The sequence below is a fragment of the Rhinolophus sinicus genome, chromosome 16 (assembly GCF_057876585.1).
Source record: "Rhinolophus sinicus isolate RSI-liver-muscle chromosome 16, RSI-T2T, whole genome shotgun sequence".
NCBI classification, from domain to species: domain Eukaryota; kingdom Metazoa; phylum Chordata; class Mammalia; order Chiroptera; family Rhinolophidae; genus Rhinolophus; species Rhinolophus sinicus.
In genome coordinates, this window is record NC_142516.1 from 79,102,271 (window position 1) to 79,116,084 (window position 13,814).

The window sequence follows — 13,814 nt, forward strand, 5'->3', positions numbered from 1 at the left end:
ACTGATTTCCATCTTTACCCTGTAGCCGCGAGACCCTCATGTAGGCCGGGGCCGCAGCAGTGTCATTGCTGACAACCATAAGTGCGAGTGAGGAGCTTCTGACATGTGCAGCCTCATAGCTGTCCTCGTCAGCTTGGGCCACCATCACAGAACACTACCGTCATTTATTTCTCACAGCTCTGGAGGCTAAAGTCTGTGATGAAGGTCGTTCCTGATGAAGGCTCTTTCCTGCTTGCAGGCAGCCTTCTCGATGTGTCCTCACATGGAGAGAGCCCTGGTGCCTCTTCTTACAAGGGCACTAATCCCACCACGGGCCCCACTCACCCTCGTGACCTCGTGTAAACCTGATCACCTCCCAAAGGCTTCATCTCCAACTACCAGCACATTGGGGGTAGGGCCTCAGCATGTGAATTTTAGGGGCATGCAAACATTCAGGCGACAATAGTTGCCACATGCCTAACCCGAATTGTCCAGCGGGGATGGACTCTAGAGTCTAAGGACATCATGAACAGATCCTGCGGGTCCTAATATGGGCTGTGTCTCTACTTCAAGGGCATCAGGAGCCACTGGGGCTCAGTCCTTGGAGGAATCCCTGGTGCAAACCAGGTGGTTCCCGTCCTCAGCGCTGGCAGGCTCATTGTGTATGGGCTGCAGTCATCTGCCACCCCGTTTTCTTACAGAGCTTCCAAACAGTTCTTGTTTCTTCGTTTGTTTTTCCATTATTTAAAAAACCCTTTTGTTGCTGTCTTACTGTCTCTGTCAGGGCTGTCAGGGAGTGAAATTACGTGCATGTGTTCAGCCTGCCTGTTTGCCTGAGCCTTGAGAAGAGTTCATTTTAAGTTTGAACACCACAAGGAAGCTTCCTTTAAAATGTTAAATTTAAGTTAGTGAATTGACAGAATGCTGTGTAAGTCTAGTTTTCTGCTTTACTTTTTATTTTGTTTTGCCCTTGCCCCCCCACCCCCCCCCCCAGTTTTTAAGCTATTATTTGTTTCTCCGTCTAGTTGTAGTACACAGCCCCCTGGCCCATGCTGGTATTATGAGCCTTGCGCTCCCCGCTGCTGACGCAGTTGGTCGCCATTGGTCGGCCTCTCACAGCAGCTCACGGCAGCTCTCGTCAGCTGCCTGCTAGCATGGTCACCCGCCACTCATGCTGGAACAAAGCAGCCCAGTTCCAGGAAGAGCCGTTGTTCACAATCTTAGCTGTAGAGGGCGCAGCTCACTGGCCCATGTGGGAATCAAACCAGCGGCCTTCGGCGTGAGGAGCACAACGCTACAACTGCCTAAGCCACTGGATCGCCCTAGTTTTCTGCTTTAAACATGAACTTCTAATCTTTATAATGTCTCCACAATTGTAATTGTGTATTCAATGTTATATCTGCAGTATCTCTCTGACTTTGTCTTTGGAGAATGAGAGTGGTGGAACGCAACCTTTCCACACCCCAGGTGGGGACGCTGGTAAAGCTGGCCTGGACTAAGTTCTAAAAGGATGATTGAATCCTGGTACAGCGGGGTGTGAATCTCAGACTTCAAACCCCGGCCATACCCCTCTACTCCACACAAAACCCACTGCCACGTGGGTGCAGTCTCTCTCAAAGAACAACATCCTGGTTGGCAACAGTAATTAAAGAGGAATTCCACTGGTTACTTGCATTGTTTGAAAAATAACTGAGAAGATCCAGTCCACAACAAAAGACTACACATCTACAACTCCCCTTGTCTGCTCCCCAGGTCTCCCTCCTAAATCTCTCCCAGAGGTCAGCCCACATGGCTCTATTCCCCATGCCGCTTCTTCTGTCTTGAGTCCTCGTCACACAGCACATTCTGGCGTCTATGGTTCAATCTACATGGTTTCCTTGTCTTCCTGCGTGTCCTCCCATGGGACCTGGACTGACCCAGAGGGCTCTTCTTAGTGACTGAGGGAGGTGGCGCATCTTACGGGGTAAGGAGGACATTCTCTTTATCTGGCTGCAGAGTGACAGGGAGAAGGCTAGTTAGGGACACGGCAGACCATGTTTCCTTTATACATCATATAAAGATGTCTTATTATTCCAGGTAAATAGAATCTCTGGGATTAAGGCCTCATGATTTTGGGGTCAGCATTCTCAGTGATAGGGCGTAAATTATTTTTTCCTATGTTCTTTCACTGCCCTATTTTTCTGAAACAGAAAAGTCATTTTATTTATTCTCCTTTCCTTATATATGTGTCATGATGACTTTATCTGTTATGAGTAATCATCTTAGGTTTGGGGCAGAAATGCATTCATTATATCAATACAAGTTCTTGAATATTAATTAGTTCATTCATTTGACAAGCACCTGGTACTTGTCAAGCTCTTGGGCTGGCAGACATTGAATGGTCTGTGATGAGGGTGGTGATGGAGCATGGGGACCTCAGGCAGGGCTCAGGCTCAGGGGTGAGAGAGGAGGGTGGAGCTGGTGGAAGCTGCAAGGACAGCTGCCCACAACACCAGGCCCTTTAATCAAGAACTCAGTACCCTCTCCCCCTGCGAGCAGCTCTGAGGCGATTCCCAGGTGTGTGATTATTTCTTCATGGTGATAATGACCATCTGCTGTGAGCTGGACCAGAGAATAATCTGCCTGCGATGGAGGGAGTCATTTTGGAATGTTTCTGAATTGCAGAGCCCGGGATATGATAACAATGTTGCCTACTCGCTGAAGGACGTGGAATTCGCCCAGGAGAGTGCTCTGTGCTTGTCTCCCCCCACCACCCCCCTGGCCGGCTGTGCTCCATGACCTTTCAAAACAGACTCACCGAGTGTCCTGTGAGGCCAGCCCTGGGCCTCACATGCCTCTCACTGAGTGGGCTTTCCTGGAAGAACCAACATAACCAATGGGCTGAAATAAAGCCCAAGGTCAACAGATTAAAGAGGATGGCGTGGGGATTTTCCTGGTCCACGGAGCAGATTTTGTGGGAAAAAGGTTTGTGAGGCTTCTGGATTACAGGAGAAGAGAGGCTGAAAGAACAGTTTTAACTTCGGCAAATATATTTGCAGGTGATCTCTTGTTTGCAATCCTCACCTGATGAGGCATGCTTTCCTCTTCCTCTCCCAGCTTTGAAAGGGATGATGGGAGAAACCAAAGACATGGGTGGCTCCCCTCTGAGGGGCACCACCGCCACCTTCTGAGTTTCTGTGGCAAAGGTTCCTTGCAAGGCCCACTGCCTCAGGATTTCTGGCGTGCTTACGCTGTGAGGATGTTGATGAAACAGACACACAAACCCATAAACCAACTGTCTTGCTGTCAAAATTCATCCCTGTTCTAAACTTGATGGACTTCAAATGTTCTTTCCTATTTCCCGGTGTTCAGGTAGATGGACCCCACCAATAGCCCAGGATAGGTGCTGGAGTAACTTAGCTCTGGGAGCTTGGCCTGTCCACAAACAGACCCCGACTGGCCACGGCAGTTACAGATGTGCTTCTAACCCTCACCCTACCCAGCGGTGCTACAGTGAAAACCAGAAAACAAACAACACTATCCCCCTCTGTTCAAGAACCTTGGAGTCAGGAGAACATAATTTAAGGGAGGGGTCAGTCCATCCTTCTGTATAACAAGCAGAGGTCTCTTCACATTTCAGGAAATCCTGTCAGCCTTTGTCCACTCCTGCTGCGTTCAGCAGACGTCATTTGAGAACTTGTTTGCTAGGAAGATGGTTGTGTCTCTCTTTCTCTTCCAGGGCTTCCCAGGACATAGGTCCAAAGGGGAGGAGACGGGTCCCTCTAGTCCCAGGTGACAGGTCACTCAGTGCTCACAGGGCCCCTGTCCCTACCTACAACCTCTTGGCACCTTTATCAGTTAGCTTGGGCTGCGGAATGAAGTACCACAGACTAGGCTGCTTAAACAACACAGATCTACAGAGGATGCCAAAAAATGTATACACAGTTTAAGAAAGGAAATAACTATTACAATTGTAATACAATGAATGATGCTAGTGTTCATTTGATTAATGCCATCTTTTGAATGAACATCATACTACACATTGCTATCATAACTCAATTCAACTTCGAAAAGTAATACATAGATAACATTTCTTAAAATATTTACATGTTTTTGGCACCCCAGGTATTCTCACAGTCCTAGAGTCTGAAAGTCTAACATCAAGGTGTGGGCAGGGCTGGTTTCTCCTGAGGCCTCTCTCCTTGGTGTGTAGATGGCCGTTTTCTCCCTGTGTCCTCACATGGTCTTCCCTCTGTGCACGTCTGTGTCCTCATCTCTTCTTATAAGGACACCAGCCAGATTGGATAGGGCCCTTCCTAGTGACATCATTTTACTTTGATTTACCTTTTAAGGGTCCCATCTTCTGACACAGTCACATTCTGAGCTCCTGGGGTTAGCGCATCAGCATATGAATTCTGGGGGAGGGATAGATACAATGCAGCCCATAACAGCGCCCAACACTGAACCTCCCAAAGTGCTGTATGCTGGACAGACACATCTGCTTGTGTCACAGTAAACACAGACAACCCAGAAACAGAGGGAGGAAAGGGTCCAGCTAGCCTTTCAGCTGCTGCTTTCCCTTCAGGATCATCTGCTCTCCTGTCCCGTTCACCCAAGGTGGCTCTCGGTTATGGGGACAAGGAGCTCAAGGCCTCTGCTCAGGGCCAGGCAGGTGCGCCTGCTCCCAGCCCGTGGATATTGTGGCCTGCAGGTGACACGGCAAGTGCTTCGACACCACCAGGAATAACAGCAGTTCCCTGGAGACTGGAGGCTAATTGAAGGCAAACCCAAAAGACCTCAGAGAGGGGCCACGTAGGAGATCCTCCTTGGAGACACACACAGAGCTTCACCACCTGGCATGCTCCGTCCTCCACTACCAGCGGGCCTCCACTTCCTGCCCCTCCAACAACAACAGCAATAGCAGTAACTGCAAAGGTCCTGCTGGTTCCCATGCTCTGGGCCTCAGCTCTGTTCACAGAATCCCTGCTCTGCCTCCCAATGGCTCACTGCCTCCCTGACCTACTCTCCTGGCCACTTTCATGCCCGATGCCTAGCAAGCCCAGTGAGTTGTAGGTTTGATCAAGTCTTGGGAACGGAGAGGGTTAGGCTTGAATGGGACATAAGGAATGCAATATTTGAGTCTGGCAGGTCTCTAACACCTTTTCAAGTTAACTCAGCCAAGCTGGGTGGGCCCTCTAGGCGTGGTGCAGCCCCTTCACCTTTCCTCAGGCCTTTAGGTGGAAGTGGGGGCACCTGCATAAGAACTATCATCCCCAGAAGAAGGCCAGAGCTGGCAGAAACTGCGTGAAAGGGAGGCAGCAGCTTTCTCCAGGAATAACTGCAGGGTCTCCCAGTCTCTCATCATCAGGAAATCTGAATGCAAATCTCCACACGGTAGTTTAAACCATTTCCAATAATTTCTGGCCTCAGCGACGATGTTAAAAAAAAGGTCTGGTCACCTACTGCACAACAGCTCCTCCTGGAGCAGCTGGACACAGTACCTGCCAGTTCTGGACTTGCCGCTTTTGTGCCTGTCTTCCCTGCAGGGATGAACCTCCCAGCACTCGTCCACATTCCACTTGCCGTGGGCTGCTGCTTTCTTGAGGGGCGGACACCCGAGGTGTTTGCTGAAAAGTCCCAGAGACCCTTGGGCATGGGGTCCTGGATCAGGGAAGAACCCTCGGGTGAAGGAGAGGGCTGGGGGCGTGTAGGGTACACAGGGGATTTCCTTCCCGTGTTAGAAAATCTCAGGCTAGCATAAGACTTACATGAAGATAACTTCAAAAGCACAGGTGGTAAATAGAGCTTTTATGACTCTGGTTTACACAAAAAAAAATGAATATTTTTGAGACAGAACTAATGGACAAGTGATAAAGAGGAAAGACATTTGCAATGGCAAAAGCAAGATGCTCTTCCCCATTTGTCCACAGAGCTGCCATAAGTGACAAGAAAGGACAGTGGGGAACGTGCAAAAGGTACCTACAGGCAAGTGGCAGAAGAGGCGACCCAAGAAGCTCACAGGCCCGCAAGGAGATGTTAACTGCCATTCGTCATCGGAGACACGGATTGGCAAGAGTGTGTCTGGACTTGCAGGGCCGTGTTGTCCACTGCTGGGACAGTGTGGAGGTAAACCATGGTGGTGACATCAAAGCGGGATAGGCAGCATCTGAGGCCACAGACTAGATGTTCATATAGTGGAACAGAGTGTCCTTGTATATATGCCTTCCTGCACTTTTGTTGAAGCATAATGAATTTGTAAATGAATTGGCAGAGTAAGAGTGACATATCTCAATTTTTCCAAATGGTGTACTGTTGTCCCACCAAGATTTAGGGAATAACATGTCTTTCTCCTGCTGTATTAGGAAGGCCGTTGGGCTTTGAATTAAATAACATGAGCTCTTCCCGTCTGTGACAATCCAGGGGGGTGCCATCTAGAGGCCAGGCACACCCGCTCTCTCCATTCGGATGCTCTCGCTCCCTAATACATGGCGAGGACCAGCGTGAGGCCAGTGAGATGTCCACACTCAGAGTTCAAGGTGGCCCTCACTCCCATGACCCTGAGCACCGTGCCTCCCTACATTGCCTCATCTGGTCGACAGCTCTAGGTGTTGACCTTTCCTGTGTGACCCCAGATGGTCACGGCATGTGTGGGCCAGGCCTCCTTCTAGGGGAACCTGGGGAAATGACTTGTTTGTAAGTTGGAGATGACCAGGTTCATGGAAACGCACACCAAACACATGTGAGTATTTGAGCACATGAATTGTAGCTAGTGTGACTGAGCAACTTAGTTTTCAGTGATGCTTAATTTTAATTAATTTACATTTAAAATTAAATGTCTACATGTGGGTAGTGGCTACCACATGAGACAGCAGATGAGGATTCACACAACGTATTCTGTTTCCATCTCCCTAACACAGACGTGGTCACATGGCCGCACCTGAGTATGAGGGCGTCTGCAATGCCTTCCATACTGGCCAGCCAGGTACCTAGCTCTGAAATGGGGGCCAGGCAGGAGATAGGCCTGGGGCTACTGCCAAAAGGGCCTGGGACACTGGGCCCGGGGGTGATAAGCAGTGAGGCCACAAATCAAGACTTGAAGAATTGCCTTCTTTCATTTCTGTCTTCAGTGTCTTATAATTTTCTGAGTACAGATCTTTCACTTCTTTGGTTAAATTTATTCCCAGATATTTTATAGTCTTTGGAGCAATTGCAAATGGGGTTGTTGTTTTTAATTTCTCCTTCTGATGTTTTATTATCGGTATATACAAACACAACTGATTTCTGAATATTAATTTTCTATCCTGCTACTTTACTAAATTCATCTATCAGCTCTAATAGTTTCTTGGTGGAGTCTTTTGGGTTCTCTATATACAGTATCATGTCATCTGCATATAATGACAATTTTACTTCCTCCTTACCGATTTGGATGCCTTTTATTTCTTTTTCTTGTCTGATTGCTGTGGCTAGAACTTCCAGCACTATGTTGAATAGAAGTGGAGAAAGTGGGCAACCTTGCCTTGTTCCTGATCTTAAGGGGAATGGTTTTAGCGTTTTTCCATTGAGTAGGATGTTAGCTGTGGGTTTATCACATATGGCCTTTATTATGTTGAGATATGATCCCTCTATTCCCACTTTCTTAAGGGTTTTTATCATAAATGGCTGCTGGATTTTATCAAATGCTTTTTCTGCATCTATTGATATGATCATGTGATTTTTATTTTTCATTTTGTTCATGTGGTATATCACATTAATTGATTTGCGGATGTTGAACCACCCTTGCATACCAGGGATGAATCCCAATTGATCATGGTGTATGATCTTTTAAATGTATTGCTGAATTCTGTTCGCTAATATTTTGTTGAGGATTTTTGCATCTATGTTAATTAGAGATGTCAGCCTGTAGTTTTCTTTTTTGTGGTGTCTTTGTCTGATTTTGGGATCAGGGTGATAGTGTCTTCGTAAAAAGTGTTTGGGAGTCTTCCCTCCTTCTGGATTTTTTGGAAGAGCCTGAGGAGAACCGGTGATAATTCTTTTTTGAATGTTTTGTAAAATTCATCTGTAAAGCCATCTGGTCCAGGGCTTTTGTTTGTTGGGAGATGAGATTGTTGATTACTGATTCAATTTCCCTGGTGGTAATCAGTCTATTCAGGTTTTCTGTTTCTTCTTGAGTTAGCCTTGGAAGGTTGTACGCCTCTAGAAAATTGTCCATTTCTTCCAGATTGTGAAATTTGTTGGCATATAGTTGCTCATAGTAATTTCTTAAAATTTTTTGTATTTCTGCGGTGTCTGTTGTCACTTCTCTTTCATTTCTGATTTGATTAATTTGGATCCTCTCTCTCTTTTTTTTAGTGAGTCTGGCTAAAGGTTTGTCGATTTTGTTTATCTTCTCTAAGAACCAACTCTTGGATTCATTGATCTTTTGTATTGTTTTTCTGGTTTCTATTTCATTTATTTCCGCTCTGATTTATTTATTATGTCCTTCCTTGTACTCCCTTTGGACTTATTTTGCTGTTCTTTTTCCAGATCCCTTAAGTGTGAAGATAAACTGTTGATTAGTGACATTTCTTGTTTCTTTAGGTAGGCCTGCAATGCTATGAATTTCCCTCTTAGGACTGCTTTCGCGGCATCCCATACATTTTGGGTCGTCGTGTTTTCATTTTCGTTTTTCTCGAGATATCTTTTGATTTCTCCCTTGATCTCCTGGTTGACCCATTCATTATTTAGCAACATGTTACAGCCTCCATGAATTGGTGTGTCTTCCAGTTTTTTTCCTGTAGTTCATTTCTAATTTCATAGCACTGTGGTCAGAGAAGACAATTGGTATGATTTCAATTTTCTTAAATTTATCAAGACTTGTTTTGTGGCCTAACATATGGTTTATCTTGGAAAATGTTCCATGTGTGCTTGAGAAGAACGTGTATTCTGCAGCTTTGGGGTGAAATGCGCTGAAAATATCGACTAAATCCAAGTGGTCCAATGTGTCATTTAAGGCTGTTGTTTCCATATTGATTTTCTGTCTGGAAGACCTGTCCTTTGTTGTCAGAGGTGTGTTGAAGTCCCCTACTATGATCGTGCTACTGTTGATCTCTGTCTTTATGTCAGTCAATATCTGTTTTATATATTTCGGTGCTCCTATGTTGGGTGCATAGATGTTTACTAGGGTTATGTCCTCTTGTCAGATCGATCCCTTTATTATTATATAGTGCCCATCTTTGTCTTTTAATATGTTCTTCATTTTAAAGTCTATTTTGTCAGATATAAGTATTGCAACTCCAGCTTTTTTCTCATTTCCATTTGCATGGAATATCTTACTCCAACCCTTCACTTTCAGCCTGTGTGTGTGTCTTTTGATCTGAAGTGACTCTCTTGTATACAGCATATGCAAGGGTCTTGCTTTCTCATCCACTCAGCCTCCCCATGTCTCTTGATTGGAACATTTAATCCGTTTACATTTAAAGTGATTATTGATAGGTACGTAGTTATTGCCATTTTTAAATTTGTAGTTAGATTGTTTTCATCTTTCTTCTATTTACAGAAGTCCTTTTAGTATTTCTTACAATGCTGGCTTGGTGGTAATAAATTCCTTTAGCTTATTCTGTTCTGGGAAGCTCTTTATCTCTCCATCAACTTTAAATGATAGCCTTGCTGGATAAAGCAATGTAGGTTGTAGGTCTTTGTTTTCTATCACTTTGAGTATCTCCTGCCACTCCCTCCTGGCCTTCAATGTTTCTGTAGAAAAGTCATTTGATGGTCTTAAGGAGTTCCCTTGTATGTAACCCTCTGTCTTTCTCTTGTTGCTTTTAGGATTCTCTCTTTATCTTTAACCTTTGCCATTTTAACTATAATGTGTCTTGGTGTGGACCTGTTTGGGTTTATCCTGGTTGGAACTCTCTGCACTTCCTGGGCTTGTATGCGCATGTTGTTGCACTTGATGTTGTCCCAGAGGTCTCTTAAATCATCTTCATTGTTTTTTATTCTTTTTTCTTTCTGTTGTTCTGTTTGAGTGACCTCTGCTAACTTGTCTTCTAAGTCACTGATTCGATCCTCTGCTTCATCTAACCTGCTGTTAATTCCTTCAAGTGAGTTCTTTATTTCGGTAATTGTGCTCTTTAGTTCTAACTGGTTGTTCGTTATGATTTCTACATCCTTCTTGATGTCGTCTCTAAGCTCCTTAAACATTCTTATCATCAGTGTTCTGAACTCTGTCTCTGATAGCTTGGTTACCTCTGTTTCATTAGGTTCCATTTCTGGAGGTTTCTTCTGTTCTTTTATTTGGGACATGTTTCTTTGTTTCCCTGTTCTGGCTGACTCTCTGTGTTTGCTTGGACGTATTAGGTAGATCCCCTAGAGTTCTTAGTTCTTGCTGGGTTATCTTATGTAGTACGTGTCCTTTATATTTGACTTGCACTACTTCGTTCTTCTCCTCTGCGTGTGCTCCAAAGGTGACTCTTGTGTTGTGTATATTGTCCTGTTAAAGAAGATCTTTAATTGCTTTTTGCTTGTGAGTAGGTGGGGTTAACTCCTAGGCTGACTAGTTGTGAGACTTGGTTCTGCCCACCACAGGGTGTTCTGCTGCGTGAGGGTTGACCACTTAAATGAGGTTTGGCCTCTATGGGCTCTTGTGCCTGTAGAGAATTCCTTCTGGGTGTGTCAGTTGTAGGTTAAACCCGGTAGTAGTCTGGTTTGGTCTGGAGTTGGCCTCTGGGTGTGTTGAATCTTGTGCCTCTTAAGCTGGGCCCTGTTGTAGGGCAATTTCAGAAAAAAGCAAATCACCAAGCACAACAACAACAACAACAACAACAACAAAGAAAAAATCAAATACCTTCACATGTATAAACCACTGACAACCCCCACTCAACACAGGCAAAGATATCAAAGATATAAAGACAAAACAAAAAAAGAAAACAAAAAGCAGCGCCAGTCTTGGCTTAAGCCCACCAAGTAATCTCCAGGTTGTCCTCTGCTGTACCAAAGAGTCCCCTGTGTGTTGTGCAGGCAGAGCCGGTCACCTGGTGCCCAGAGTGACATTGGGACTGCAGATTTAGATGCATGGGGCTGAGGGGGCTGGACGGTAGTTTCTACAAAGTCAGTGTAGTTTCTGCCCTTGCCTGCACATATGCACACTGAGAGTAGCACCACCAGCCCTGTGTCCAGTTCTCCTGAGTCTTAGGCCACTTCTTCCATGTGTGTGTGTGTGTGTGTGTGTGTGTGTGTGTGAATGTGTGGTGGGTGGGAGATTTCTGATCTGGTCAAAGCTGGAAGCTGCATCTGCCGCTTACTGCTGATCCCTGGGAGTGCCTCTGCAGTTGTAATTGCCCCGGCCTAGGTAGGCCAGAAAGGGTAGGGGCTGGGGATGGAGGGGTCTTCTCTTTCCCAGCCCAGCTGTGTCACAGTCTTCCTGCAGGCCAGAAAACGTGATGGCTGGGGGTGGAGGAGTCTCTTCTCTCCTAGCTTAGCAAAAATCACACTCTTCCCAGCCTCTTCCCTGGGTCAGAGCTGCACGCCAGTCTTCCCAGAGCCTGAGCACTAAGGCTCCTCTGTAATCTGACACTACTCTTCAGTTCAGGGGCCAGTTTAAGTCTCTGGAAGGGTGAGGGTAGGATTGGAAGAGTGGGGGGAGGGGCCCAGGTATGAAGTTTCTGTCCTTTGTCTGGCCTAGGGCCCAACTGGAGGTCTCAGCTGATTTTATTGCCTCAAGTGATGGATATGTTGCCCCCTCGGCGGGAGAGATCAGCTGTGGGACGCAGGGAAAGAGCGCACCTCCTGGCTTTTGTGTTCTCTGTTCCGTCCTGGGATCCCCTGTGTCTCTGCATCTGCGGATGCCGGCCGTGTCCCCACAGCCACAGATGTGGGCCTTGTCTCCACTCCGCTCCCTTCCCTCTTCCCCTGCTGGCCCAATTTGCCCACCTTCAAGTAATCCTTGCACGAGTCTCTTAGGTGTTCTTCGTGATGAGCAAAGAGTCGTTTGATGGGTTATAGATGTCCCATTTGTGATAAGATCTGGAGGAGAACTCAAAAAGTGTGCCCTGCTGCCGCCATTCCTATGACGTCCTATTTTTATTTTTTAACAGCTTTATTGAGATATAATTCACATACCATATAATTCACCGAAACTAATTTTAGAATATTTTTGTCACCCCCAAAAGAAACTTGCATCCATTAGCAATCACTCCCCATTTTCCCACATTCCTTTCCCTTCCCTGTTCTAATAAAGCACTTTATTTCTGTTCTCCAGATGTCCAATTCTGAGCATTTTCATATAGAATCATGCAATCATATAATGTATGGTCATTTGTGACCAGCTGCTTTCACTGAGCACAATGTTTTCGAAGTTTATCCACAATGTAGTGTGTGTCCGTATCTCAATCCTTTTTATTATTGAGTAATATTCAAAGTACGTACAGACCACATTTTGTTCATCTGTTCATCAGTTGATGGGTATTTGCGTTGTTTCCAGTGTCTGGTTCTCTTATGACTAGTGCTGCTATGAATATTTGTGCACAAGTTTTTCCATGGACATATGTTTTCAGTTCTCCTGGGTGTATACATACCAGTGGAATTGCTGGACTACGTTTTAAGTCTATGTTCACTTTTAAAGAAATGATCAAAGTGTTTTACAAAGAGACTACACCATCTTACATGCCAGTATCAGAAAGTGACGGTGACTCCAGTTTTCCCCACACTTGTTAACTGTCATCTGTATTACACTGCGGTTTTGATTTGCATTTCTCTGATGACTTATGATGTTGAGCACATTTTCATGTGCTTGTTGCCCATTTATATATCTTCTTTGGAGAAATACCAATACAGATCTTCTGTTTTGATTGTGGTAAAATGCTCCTCACATGAGATTCACCGTCTTAAGCACTGTGAAGTGTTCAGTTCAGTAGTGTTGAGTATAGTCCCTTTGTTGTGCAACTCATCTCCAGAACTTTTTCATATGCATTAAACAACAACTCCCCTCTCTCTTTCCCCAGCCCTGGCCACCACTACTTCTGCAAGTTTGACAATCGGTTGGTGACTAGGTCGAGTGATTCTCTGCACTGACACCCCCCCGCCCCCCCACTCCTTACTGCCCACTCTCCACCCCCTGCCGCCTCCAGGGGTTGGGGGAATAATGTGATCCTGTACAAACGTTTCCCGTTTCAGTATGGAATCTTCTGGGCATTGAACACTCTATCGGAGCATTTCTCCGACATTACCAAATACTTCTTGGGTATTTCAGATTTCAAGATTACGTCCTTCAGTCATGTGGCAATTTCAGTTAATGTCTAATAGCAAGCTCGTCATTGCCCCTTACATGGACATTCTCTCCTCGGAAGTCCCAGGAGATGTCACTGGGTGGTGCTCACAGGCTTCTACACCCATCTACGCCCTACACAATTCTCTTTAGAGAGTTTATTCACACAGCACTCCAGCTTCTATTCTGCACTATTTGAAATTAACAACCTGTGAGGGCTCAGGTAGTCTTATCAGTTCCCATCCATGTGTCCAATTAATGTTGCCTGAAGGACAGATTTACCTGCGTTCTGTTCTACAATACCGGGGAGAGGAAATATCCATCTCCATCACACATTTAGATAAAAGAGATGCATCCACTTCACAAAAACCCTGCTCAGGCATGTCAGACTTTGTCCAGACTGTTACCTTAATTCATTGATCCCTGCTTTTTTAACTGTAGCCCCATTAGGATGTCACTCACGGGTTTGCTTTTACAATACCAGGTAGGGGAAGTGTTTCCTGTCTGATGTAATATCCGTTCCCAGAAAGCATTCTGGTGAAGGGAACACAACTTCATTACATAAAGCCTGGTTAAACATTCCAACTTTCATCCAAACTTCCACCTTATCGACCCT